The sequence below is a fragment of the Jaculus jaculus genome, chromosome 10 (genome assembly GCF_020740685.1).
Source record: "Jaculus jaculus isolate mJacJac1 chromosome 10, mJacJac1.mat.Y.cur, whole genome shotgun sequence".
Classification (NCBI taxonomy): Eukaryota; Metazoa; Chordata; class Mammalia; order Rodentia; family Dipodidae; genus Jaculus; species Jaculus jaculus.
Genome location: NC_059111.1, coordinates 43,193,513 through 43,206,199, shown reverse-complemented (window position 1 = coordinate 43,206,199; position 12,687 = coordinate 43,193,513).

Here is a 12,687-nt window from a genome sequence, read left to right as displayed (position 1 = left end):
GATTTTGTTCAGGATCTTTGTGTCTAAATTCATCAGGAAAATAGTCCTATAGATTTCTTTTCTTGTGGCATCTCTGCCTGGTTTTGGTATTAGGGTGATAGTTCCTTCAATGAAGGAGTTGGTGAGCTTTCCATGTTCTCTAATTGTGTGGCACAATTTGAGAAAAATTGGTTTCAGTTTGTCCATGAAGGTCTGATAGAATTCAGCTGAGAAGCCATCTGGTCCTGGACTCTTCTTTCTGGGGAGATTTTGATTATCTTTTCAATCTTAGTGGGTGTGATAGTTTCATATACAACATTAATCTGCTCTAAATCTAGCTTTGGTAGTTGTGTCTATGAGTTCATACATTTTTTCCATATTTTCCACTTTTGTGGAGTAAAGGTTTTCAAATCACTTCAGATGATTCTCCCAATTTCTTTTATGTTTGTTGTGAGCTCTCCTTTTACATTTCTAATTTTATTAATTGGAAGTGTGTCTTTTTTTTTTTTTCTTGATCAAATTGGCCAGGGTTTTATCAATCTTGTTTATTTTTTCAAAGAACCAGCTCTTTGTTTTGTCAATTTTCTTAATTGTTTTCTTAGTTTCCAGTTCATTAATTTCTGCCCTGATCTTAATTATTTCTGTCCATCTGGAGCTTTTTGGGTTGGATTCTTCTTGTTTTCCCAGTGCCTTTAGGTGTACAGTTAGGTTATTGATTTGGAGTCTCTCTGTCTTTGTTATGAAGGCATTTAGTTCTATGAACTTTCCCCTGAGGACACCCTCCATTATGTCCATAAGTTTTGGTATGATGTGTTCTCATTGTCATTCATTTCTAGATATTTCCCAATTTCATTTTTATTTCTACCACTACACATTTATTGTTTAATGGTGTGTTGTTTCCAGGAGATAATGGGATTCCTGGCTCATCTTTTGTTAATTTCTAGTAATACAGCATTGTGATCTGATATCCTACAGGAAATTATGTTAATCTTCTTAAATATATGGAGGCAGGTTTTATGACCCAGTATAAGATCTATGTTACAGAAGATCCATGGGCTGCTGAGAAGAATGTGTAGACTGTGAATTTGGCATAGAATGTTCTGTAGATGTCCTTTAGGTCTAATTGATTTTCTTTTAAGCTCTCTTACTTCCCTGTTACTTGTCTGTTTGGATGTTATCTATTGCTGTAAGTGGAGTATTCAGGTCCCCAACTATGATGGGGTTGGTTTTTATTTCTATTTTGTTTTCAAGTATGTTTTGTTTTATGAATTATGTTGCACCTGTGTTTGGTGCATACAGATTGGTGATTGTGATATCCTCTTCTTGGATTGTTCCCTAGATTAGTAAGAAGTGGCCTTCTTTGTCTTTTTTGATTACTTTTTGTTTGAAGTCTCTTTTATCCAATGTTGGTATTACTATGACTGCTTTTTTCTTATTTCCATTTGTTTGGAATTTCATTTTCTATCCGATCACCCTGAGGAGGTATCTGCCTTTAGTGGTGAGGTGGGTTTCTTGAGGATATCAGATTGTAGGTCTAATTTTCTGATCTACCCATGTTAGCTTATGTCTCTTGATGGATGAATTAAGGCCATTAATATGGAAGGTAATGACTGTGAGGTTTGATTTTATCCCTGGCATATTGTGGTGGTTTATGTGATTTGGTGTTTCCTTGGACTTTTGTTTTTTGTATCTTCTCTGGCTTTGATAATTTTCATTTACCACCTATTATCAGGGATACTTTTGCTGGGTTTTGTAGTTTTGTTTGGAAGCCAGAGGTTCTTTTGCATTGCATTGTTCCATTCCAGGCCCTTCTGGCTTTCAGGGTTTCCATTGATAAGTCTGAAGCAATTCTGATGGTGTTTCCTTTATATGTAATATGTTGTTTCTCCCTAGCTGCTTTCAGGACTTTCTTTTTGGTACTGATATTTAGAGTCTTACTGATAATATGCCTTGGAGAATTTCTTCTTTGGTCCCCTGGGGAACACTTAGCCTGCTGTCTTGGATCCATGCAAAAGGGTGAGAGGGGGGCAGGACACTGGAGTTCTCCTGTGGAGCTCTGAAGTGGCAGGAATACCTTGAGGGGGGCATGCTAGCTTGATGGCATGTGTGTTCTCACGGAGTTGGGGATGGAAATGAGTGGGAAGGTGTTCCCACATGGACGTCTCCTGCCAAAATGCTAGCCTGTTACCCTGGGTCCACTCATGGTGGTGGTGGAGGGGGGTAGCAAGTTCAATGGTGTTCACCTGTGGAAATCCCCAAGGAGAAAGCTAGCCTGCTGGTCTGGGTGTGAGTACAGGGGTTAGAGGTGGTGGTTTGTGGGATGGAGTTCCTGACCTTGGAGGCTTGTATAGAACTATGCTAGCCTGCTGGCCTGGGTCCCCTTGCCTGTGGTTAGTACAGGAGAAATGTGTGGCTGCTTGAGGGGATTTGGTAACTGGTGGGCTACCTGAATGTGTGGGAATCAATGGATTCCCTACTTTACTCCTTCATGCCCTCCCACTGTGGCTTTATTAGATTCTGTTCACTCCTAGAAGATCTAATGATCCCTAAAAATCTTGCCTTTCCTTCTCCGGGAGGTGTTGTACAGTTAGGCAGATACCATCTTGACTGGAAGTCCCCTTCACTTGATGAGTTTTTAAGAATACACTTCAAAACACTTCAGGGGTGATTATAAATTTACCAATGAAGAGATTTTGTATGTTAACAGTTTGAGGAAAAGGATAGCAATTTGTTTTGAGATAAACTTACTATTGTGGAACTGGACTACTTGTTCAACTTCTTGATAATGGGCAAGTCACTCATCCTGTTAGCCTCAACTTCTTTATTCACAAAAGGAAATTAGATAAGATGAATTTGAGGGGCAAGTGCCTATCTTTTTACTCAGTTGTTTTCAAATCAAATTATGTGAAATCTTGCTGAGAAAAGTATACTATTAAAAGGGAAATACTGTAACAAGTGGAAAATGATTTGCTATGGCAAACCCTTCTTGTTCATTGTGGCTTGCAAATGTGGGTGCCAAAAGTCAAGTTTACCTGGAAATATAGCTCCATGGTTATTGCAGACAGATTCGCATTGCTGGTAGACATCACCTAACCAAGAGTAGCTTGTGGGGAAAAATAAATGAGCCTTATTTTGGCTTACAGGCTCAAGGGCGAAGTTCTATGATGCCAGGGAAAACAATGGCATGAGCAGAGTGTGGACACCACCCCCTGGAAAACATCAGGTAGAAAATAGCAACAGGAGAATGTGCCAAACACTGGCAAGGGGACAATGACTATAATACCCATAATCCTGTCCCCAAACAATGTACTGCCTCCAGGAGGTATTAGTTCCCAAATCTCTATCAGGTGGGAACCTAGCATTCCAAACACTTAAGTTTATAAGGGACACCTGAATCAAACCACCACATAAACTGATAACTATACATGATGTAAAATACAATGCATTCAGTCCAACTTTAAAACTCCCCACAGTTTTTATCAATTCTAATGTTGTTCAAACATTCCCATAGTCTATGATCTTTTAACTGAGCCTTAATAGCAAAAGTAACAACAACAACAACCAAAAATAATAATAATAATGACAGAATACACATTCAAATAGCAAAGATGGCATTGGATATAGGAAAGAAATATTCAAGCAATACAATATTTAAAACAAATAGAGCAGATATCAAACTCTGTAGCTCCAAGTCCAATGACTCTAGTCAAATAATTCTAACTAGAAACAGATCTCCAGAGTTCCAACTCCACACCTCCAGCTAGGCTATTCACAGTCTGGAAAGCTTCATCCAGGGTCAGCAGCTTTCCTTAGCAGCCATCTTGTGATTCTAGCATCTCCACTGGGTCTCCACTGCAATCCACAGTTTATCCTCACAGCTCTATTGGGCAAGCAATTCAGAACACTTGCTACACACTGCCCATGACAATTTCCAAACATAAGACCATGTTGCAAATTCAATGACCTTGTCTTTCCTGAATTTCTTATATTCCATAATACCAGGTGGGTTTTCAATATGTTATTCAAGGGGCATGGGTAATAAAGCAGACTTTGAAGAACAGGATACTCCTTTAGTATCCAGGCCCCTTCAAAAGACTGTATTCTTTCTGTTGTCCCAGTGCTGGCCCAATCTCAATGGTTTTAATCTCTCCTACAATTGCAGCTGAATGGGCAGAAGTTTCATCCCAAAATTTTAATTTCTGTGCCATATCCCACTGCTCAGACCAGTGCATTTGCAAGCAATGAAACCCTGCACAGATTCTCAGGTCATGGTCATACAGCACACTTTTCATACAAACTGCTTCTAGCCCAGTCCAGACAAAGCTCTTCCTGACCCTCATTAGCCAAACTTCATGGTCCATAGTTCTTATGGCATTCAGGTCTTTCAACCATGAACATAATAGTCCATCAGGCTATACTTAGAGCACTGCAAGGCATCTCCTAGGCCAAAGTTTCAAATCCTTCCACATTCCTCTTGAAAATCAGCTCCAAAAGGCCAAAGCCACACAGTCAGGTGTCTAGCAGCAATCCATGCCTCTTGTGCCAAGACCTCTAGGCCAACAGAGCATAAGATTGCAGGAACATGAAGCAAAAATTTGGCTAATGGGTCATTCGAGGTGATGGTAAGTGGGACCATTCCTATTTCCACACCTTGATTCCTGTATCCATGAATCCAGACTATAGGAGAAATAGCAACATACTATATGCATATACAGACTGCTGGAGGACATGCCCCCATCCCTCCAAGCTATTGCTAACTTGGCACTGTAACTGTTTCTTTTTTCTTTTTCTTTTTTAATTTTTTTTTAATTTTTATTATTATTTTTTGGGGGGTTTTTCAAGGTAGGGTCTCACTCTAGCCCAGGCTGACCTGGAATTCACTATGGAGTTATTTTAATTAAATTAAATTCCTTAGGGGTAAACTCATATACACACATACAAAGTCTTACTTCAATGGTCCATGTTCAGTTTTCTTATGATAAAGAAAATAAAAGGGGAGGAAATATGATTATTTAGGTATATTATTCCTTGCCTTATTGTCACAGAACAAAAATCACCATTAAAGTCTAGATTGGGGAGAAAAAAGGACTTACATTGAGCAATTATCTATTCTGGGAGGCCCATAATCTTCCATGTTTTTAAGCAGTTCTTTATTTTATTATAAGATAACCATTATATTTCTCACTTTACTTTTTAAAATAAGTTTCATAAAAATTCCTGACCACTGTCATGTAAAGCATACAAATATTGAAACACTAATGTCCCTTTACCAGTATTGCAGTTAGCTTCATCTTGCTGGCAGGAAACACCCAACCAAGAGCAGTTTGTGGGAGGAAAGGGTTTATTTTGACTTACAGACTCAATGGGAAGCTCCACGATGGCAGGGAAAAACAGTGGCATGAGTACAGGTCAGCATCAGGTGGACAACAACAGCAAGAGTGTTTGCCAAACGCTAGCCAGGGGAAGCTAGCTATAACACCCATAAGCCTGCTCCTAACAATACATTGCCTCCAGGGAGATCCAGTACCTAAATCCCAACAGCTTGGAACATATAAGGTTATTGGGGACACCTGAATTAAATCATCACATTCTGCTACTGCCCCCTTAAACTGATAACCATACATGATGGAAAATGCAATGCATTCAGTCCAACTTTAAACATCCTCATAAATTTTATAAATCCCAATGATGTGCAAACATCCCCATAGTCCAAGATATTTTAACTGAGCTGTAATACCAAAAACAAACAACCAAAAAAAAAAAAAACTTACAATGGCACAAAATAAATATTCACACTGCAAAAGATGGCATTGGACATAACAAAGAAATATTTAACCAATACACAATTTAAAACAAATAGGGGAAACATCAAACTCTGTAGCTCCAAGTCCCACAACTCTAGTCACACAAGTCTTCAAGTTTGATAATTCCAGCCAGTGATGAGTCTCTGGAGTTCCAATTCTGCCCCTCTAGCTAGGCTGTTCACAGTCCTGCAAAACTTCATCTGGTGCAAGGCAGCTCCCTTTGGCAGCCATCCCCTAGCCCTGGCATCTCCATTAGGTCTCTGCTGCATCATCTTCATGGCTCCATCAGGCCTCCATGCAGTTAAACCAGCAAGCCTGGTTCATACTGCCCATGGTCATTTCCATAAAAAAAAACTGTGTTGCAAATCCACTGGCCTTCTCATTCCTGCATTTATTATATTTCATAGTATGAGGTGGACCACTAACTTGTTAGTCCAGGTAGGAATAAAGGACATATTGAAAAACAGCAAACTCCTTCAGCATTCGGGCTCCTTAAAAAGAGTCTGTTTTCTTCTTGTTGTCCCAATGCATATCAGCTGGTCCAGTCTCAATGGTTGCAAGCTGTCAAACAATTGCAGCTTAATAAGCAGAAATTTCAACTCAAAGATTTCATTTTTTTCTGTGCCACATTTCCTCTGCTCACATCAGTCCACTTCTATGTAAAGCAACCCTTTACAAGTTCTCAGGACATGAGCACAACAGCAAGCCTCACACACAAGCTGCTTTTAGCCCAGTCCAGGCAAAATCTTTCTTCCCCTCATAAGGCAAATCTCATAGTCCATAGTTCTTACTGCATTCAGGCATTTCAACTCGCACCAGAAATAGTCCATTAAGCTGTATTTGGAGCTCTGCTGCAAAATTTCTCTTAGGCTAATATTTCAAATTCATCTATGTCCCTCCTGCAAAGAAGTTCCAAAGGGCCAAAGCAACAGAATCAGGATTCTAGCAGTAATGATACCACTTCTTGATACCAACATTATTGAAGTCAGCTTCACATTGCTGGCATAATACACTGGACCAAGAATAGCTTATGGGAGGGAAAGGCATATTTTGGCTTACAGACTTGAGGGAAAACTCCATGATGGCAGGTGAAAATGATAACATGTATACAGTGTGGACATAACCTCCTGCCAACATCAAGTGGACAACAGAAGTAGGAGAGTGTGCCAATCACTGGCAAGTGGAAGTTGGTTATAACATCCATAAGCTCACCTCCAACAATACACTGCCTCTAGGAAGATCCAATACCCAAATTGCCACTAGCTGTAGACCTAATGTTCAGAACACATAAGTTTATGGGAGACACCTGAATTAAACCACCACAACCAGTAAAGACACTATGTTTTCTAAAGGTCTTGATCTGTACCCAATATAATGAAAGTCATCTATTATATATTCTAAAGACCAATAAGATTATACATTCTAGAACTTTATAAGAGAATATTTTATTGGGACAATTTCTTTGAATTTACCATATCCTTATAATTTTAATGTTGGAGAATGTTTCTTTGTGATGTTAACATATATTTGCTACCTACAGTTGAAATCTAGACAGGCTATAGAAACACAACAACAGTTAACAGAATGTAATCAAACAGCTAAAGTTCAACCTAATGCTGAATCCACCAACTGAAAATTCAGTTAGATTTTATTTAATGTTTTTAATTTTTTTGTTATTTGTGTGAGAGAGAAATAAAGGGGGAATGAATATGTATGGATTCCAGGGCCTCTAGCTGCTGCAAACAAACTCCAGACACATGAGGCCCTGGTGAACAGAATCTGCACCAGCAGACTCTACAAGTAAGCACCTTTAACCACTGAGCCACCTCACTAGTCTTAAGTTGGATTTTATGAACTTGCTAAATTTTGTTTGTAAATAGAATCCATAAAATTGTATCTCTTTTGTTGCTTATTTCATTTATTTATTTGAGAGAGACAGACAGACAGGGAAAGAAGCAGAGAGAGAGAGACTGGGCACTTCAGGGCCTCCAGCCACTGCAAACAATTTCCAGATGCACAAGCCACCTTGTGCTACTGGTTTTTCATGGGTACTGGGGAATCTAGCCTCAAACCATGGTCCTTAGGCTTCACAGGCAAGTGCTAAGCCATCTCCCCTGATATAGCTACAACCTCCTGTCTCCCTAAATTGCAACAAAAATCCAGAGGTTTGCCCCAGATAGATTTGAAGGCCCAAGTGCAAGCCAATTGCAAGATCCTTCTTCCTCCCTGATATTGATACTATTATCAGCTCAAAATACTTCTTCCCCAAGAAGTTTTTTCTGGAAGTTTGTTTGTCATATATGCAGATAGTTTCCTGAATAAACTGCTTCCCCATTCCCTCAGAATTTTCCAAACATACGTAGCTTATAGCAGCAGGCACAGCTTAGTCAGTACATGGGTATTACACGATACATCTGCAGACTAATTTAAATCTCACAAACACCCAGTGAAGCACATACCATTATCTCCATTTATAGATAAGTAAATTAAGTGACTAAGTAATTTTCCATTAAACAGCTTAGCCATTAAGAATAAACCATACAACAGCTAGCTGGTTACAAAATGAAGATTTGATTCCAAACCTGGCTAACACTCAAAACCCAGTTACTTTAATAATACTCAATGTAGCATTTAGCATATGCTCCCTACCTACTTCAGTAACACTGACCACAGCAGTGATTCCAAGGTTAAGTCACAACTTCATTGAATCAACCCTATTATATGTTCTTAATCATCCATATGCCCCATGTGCACTGTGATTATATTATGCAAGGGGCATTTAGAACCTTCCTAATTTTATGTGGGAAAGGAGCATTCCCTTTTTTGAGTGCTAACTAAGAGACTGCTTACTACATCTAATAATCTAATACTCTCATCTTATAGCTGACTCTTGTTCTAATGTAAAAAAAATTCTCTTCAAAGGATGCAAGTATCCCCTAGGTCTACATTTATTTCAAAATTGCTGTTTGTTATTGTATTTTGTTTTGTTGTTTTCCCATCACACCCTGGATTATGTAAGCCTTCTATCTTTAAACTGTGTTTTCTGGCCTCTGCTATCTAGAGACACTTGTGTAATTCAGTCTATAAGAGCATTTGTGCTCAATGCAGAAAGTGAAATTGTCTCCTTTTGGGTTCCATTGAATTCTCCTTCATAAAGACTCAATTAGCATAGACATGAAAAATGAATCTGCCCTTTAGGTTATCATCACATTCTTTCCTGCCAATGAATGATTGCTCTCTTCAATACTGTCCAGTACATTGCTGATTATAATTATAAAGGAATCAGGCAAGCAAGTCTTCATTTCCAATTTCCCCCAAGGAGATTAGACTGGAGCTTTTAGAAACTTTGGTTATACAGCTTCAATTTAACATCGTTGTCATGATTCTGTGTCTTGACTGAGCCTTTCAAGATGTGTTTACAGTTCACTGGAGTGGAGGAGAAATTGGCTTTTTTTTTTTTTTTTGCATTTCTAAAAATGATTGTATTCTCACAGTATGTTTTGAAGGGTAGGAGTAGACATGCTTACCTTAATAAGGCTTAGTTCTATTTCATATGTATTTCATACTAAGGGTTCTAGCAAGTCATCTCAAGGTGGGCTATTAATAACTAATCTTCTCCATTCCTAATTCATACTTTTTAATGGCTAACTTTATTGGTATGTGCCATTACCTTAGAGGTTTTTTTTGCTAATAATAAAGAACAGAATTTTCAACCTAGGAAAATGTAAATGACAACTAATTTAGGGATTGCCCTAGCAAGTAAGAAGCTGACCTGGGTGGCTGAGGCCTGTAATGTTAATACTTCAAAGCACAAGGGAGAAGTTGGTTCAAGACCAGCCTCAGCTACATAGTGAGTTTCAAGGCGAGGCTTGGTGACATGAGTTCCTGTTTAAAAAAAAAAAAAAAAAAAAAAAAGGCAAAAGTCTACCAAAGGCATGGTAGAAATGGCATTACAGAGCATAGCATCTCACTTCAAAGCAACATGGCAGTTGAGAAAAAGAGAAAGGAAGGAAGGAAGGAGGGAGGAGAGAGACAGAAAAGGTTCCTTCTCCTTTCCTCTTATACTCTATTTCAGCCCTCACCTGATTGGATGGTATAGCCCATATTTAGGGTGGTCTTCCCGGTATAGCTATTCCTCTCCGAAAATTCTCTTAAAACATGCCCACAGGTATGTATTTAACAATGCCTAAATCCTCCTCAGCCCAGGAAGGAGTAACTATCACCCTCAGACTTTTAGATTTTAAGTGGCATGTTCAAAATGTGGCAAGTTAATGGCAGAGTCATATTCAGAAACACGGGGCTTTCTAAAGTATTAAATAAGGTGCCCTTTTCCCCCAATTTATCTTCTAAATTTTAACTACTCTGACTCTATTTTCCCCAAAGAAGCTTTATTAGCAATGCAACTAACAAAATGCTAGTTTCTCTGAAAAATTGCCTTAAAACTCAGTGTGTTGGCTGGAGAGATGTCTTAGTGGTTAAGGTGCTTGCCTGAAAAGCCAGAGGACCCAGGTTTGATTCTGCCATACCCATGGTGGCACATGCATCTGGAGTTTGTTTGAAGTGGTTAGAGATCCTAGTGTGCCCATTCTTTTGCTCTATCTGCCCCCCCATACAAGTAAATAAATAAAATATTTTAAAACTCAGGTGTAATAAATTTTAACCCAGTAAAAATTTGTTTCTTGCTGAAGCAACAATCCACTGAATGTGTTGCTGGTTTAGTAGCTCTTTTTCAAGGGCTAATTCTGGCACCAGACTCCTTCCAGTGCATCTTCACCATGGTCAGCCCAGGGCTCCCAATCTGGAGCTTTAAGTATATATTTGGTTGTCTGTATAAAGGTAGAAGATTGCATTGCAACTTGTTACCAATGAGGTAGGTCTCATTGTTATCATGATAAAATCATGCACCTGTTCCTACTGTTTCCTTGATGTTGTATAGCCATTTTACAGATTCCACAATAGTTAATTTCTGTCAATGGTGAGAAGTGCATAGAGCTATACTGTTGACATGGCACAAACGTGAAATGAGTAGGGATATGTGTGTATATCTGATAGAGTTTAAAGGAACCTATTCAAAAATATGACAACTTGGCATTTGAGCAAAAAACAACATAAAGGTCACTTTCACCCTCAGTGCCCCCTTCCCTTATACAAATCATAAAATTTAGAAAGAATTATGACCTTCCCCTGATGTAGTTCAAAGACCCCTTACAAGAGATGTTCCTGCCATATACCTGGTGGAAGACACCAGGTTTGAAGACACAGGGACACAGAAAAAAATTGAAAGAAGTAGGTCTTGCTAAGCTTTCTTCCATTTATTATGATTAGATTATACCTGCTATACCTAATTCCCCCTCTGCACAACTATCTACTTTTTTGTCAAACTATAAAACTACTAGTGAGGAAGAAACATATTTACCTTTTCCTATGTACTGTATTATGTAAATATTTGGAAGGAGCTTTACCTCTACAAATTTTTTTTCTTGAGATAGAATATGAAATGATATTCCTTGTAAATTCCTACTCTTCTCCCCTCCTCCCCAATGCTGATTTTAAACCACAGCTCTATTTTTTCTTCAGTGGTATTATGGTACTGGAAAGCCTGGATTTTGAGTGCTAAGCAGGGACAGCAATGACAGTGATCCTGTGCGTGTATACAGATAAAATGTTCCTGACATCTCTCCAACCTGTAAATGGTCATTTTTTTTTCAATTTACTTATGAGAGAGAGTACAAAAGAGAATGAATAAGAACAGGCATGCCAGGGCCCCTAGCACAACAAACAAATGCCAAACACGTGCACCACTCACTTTACTTGGATAACTGGGGAGTTGAAGCTAGGCTTTCAGGCTTGGCAATCAAAAACCTTTAGCCCCTGAGTCATCTTTCCAGCCCTGGAATTTATCCTTTTGAAGATGGTTTGCATATATGTTTATATTCTCTTCCAATGTTTCTTCCACAAAGGGTAAAATAGTTTTCCTTATTCCAAAGATTTTGAGCAGCATCTTACTGAGAAACTCTCATATATATAATCTCTCTCTCTCTCTCTCTCTCTCTCTCTCTCTCTCTCTCTCTCTCTCTCTCTCTCTCTCTCTGTCACACACACACACACACACACACACATACACACAATCACTGCACACATACAGTTAACATATTACATACTAAAGAAAAATGTTGTCTAAAAATATTGCACATTAAATGATCTCTTACAAATAATTTTTGTTAAAAACACCTCAACAAACTGTATTACTTCATTCTTTCATGATTTTCCAGTTTTATTACATGCCAGATATGCAGTATTAAATATTAGGTACTAGGTATATTATTGCAGATTAGTAAGTGAATTTTTGGTTGCTGCAATTAAATATATCACAATCCAGTTTGAAACAGAAATTTAATAGGCAAGTATAAATATAATAAGCCCACTGAAATTTTAGTTGTAGAGGACCTCTAACTAAAGAATGATTTAAAAATTAAAAGAAAGGGATACTTATTAACATGTATATTTCTATATAACTTGGAGACATCAAGAGAATGAGCAGCTCTCAAGGAGGCAGCTTTGAATTTCAGTTTACATAGCACCTTAAACCATGAACAGCAAATTATTGAGATGCAACAAGGCAAGGAAGGGAGCTGCAGGTAAATCTAGTAAGGGAAGTTTTTCTGGTGCCATCTTCAGGCCAGTGAAGGCCAAAAGTTGTATCTAGTATGTTTTATCTGTTCTACATGTAGGGATTTGGTTTGCCCAGCACCATTTGTTGAGGAAGATTTCTTCTTCAATTAATGTTTTCCCTTTTTCAAAAAATTAGATTACTGTATTTTGATGGATTTAATTCTGTATCTTAACATACCTTCTACTATCCTGTTCTATCCTATCATATTTTAGTCCACTGTTCTCTATGTCA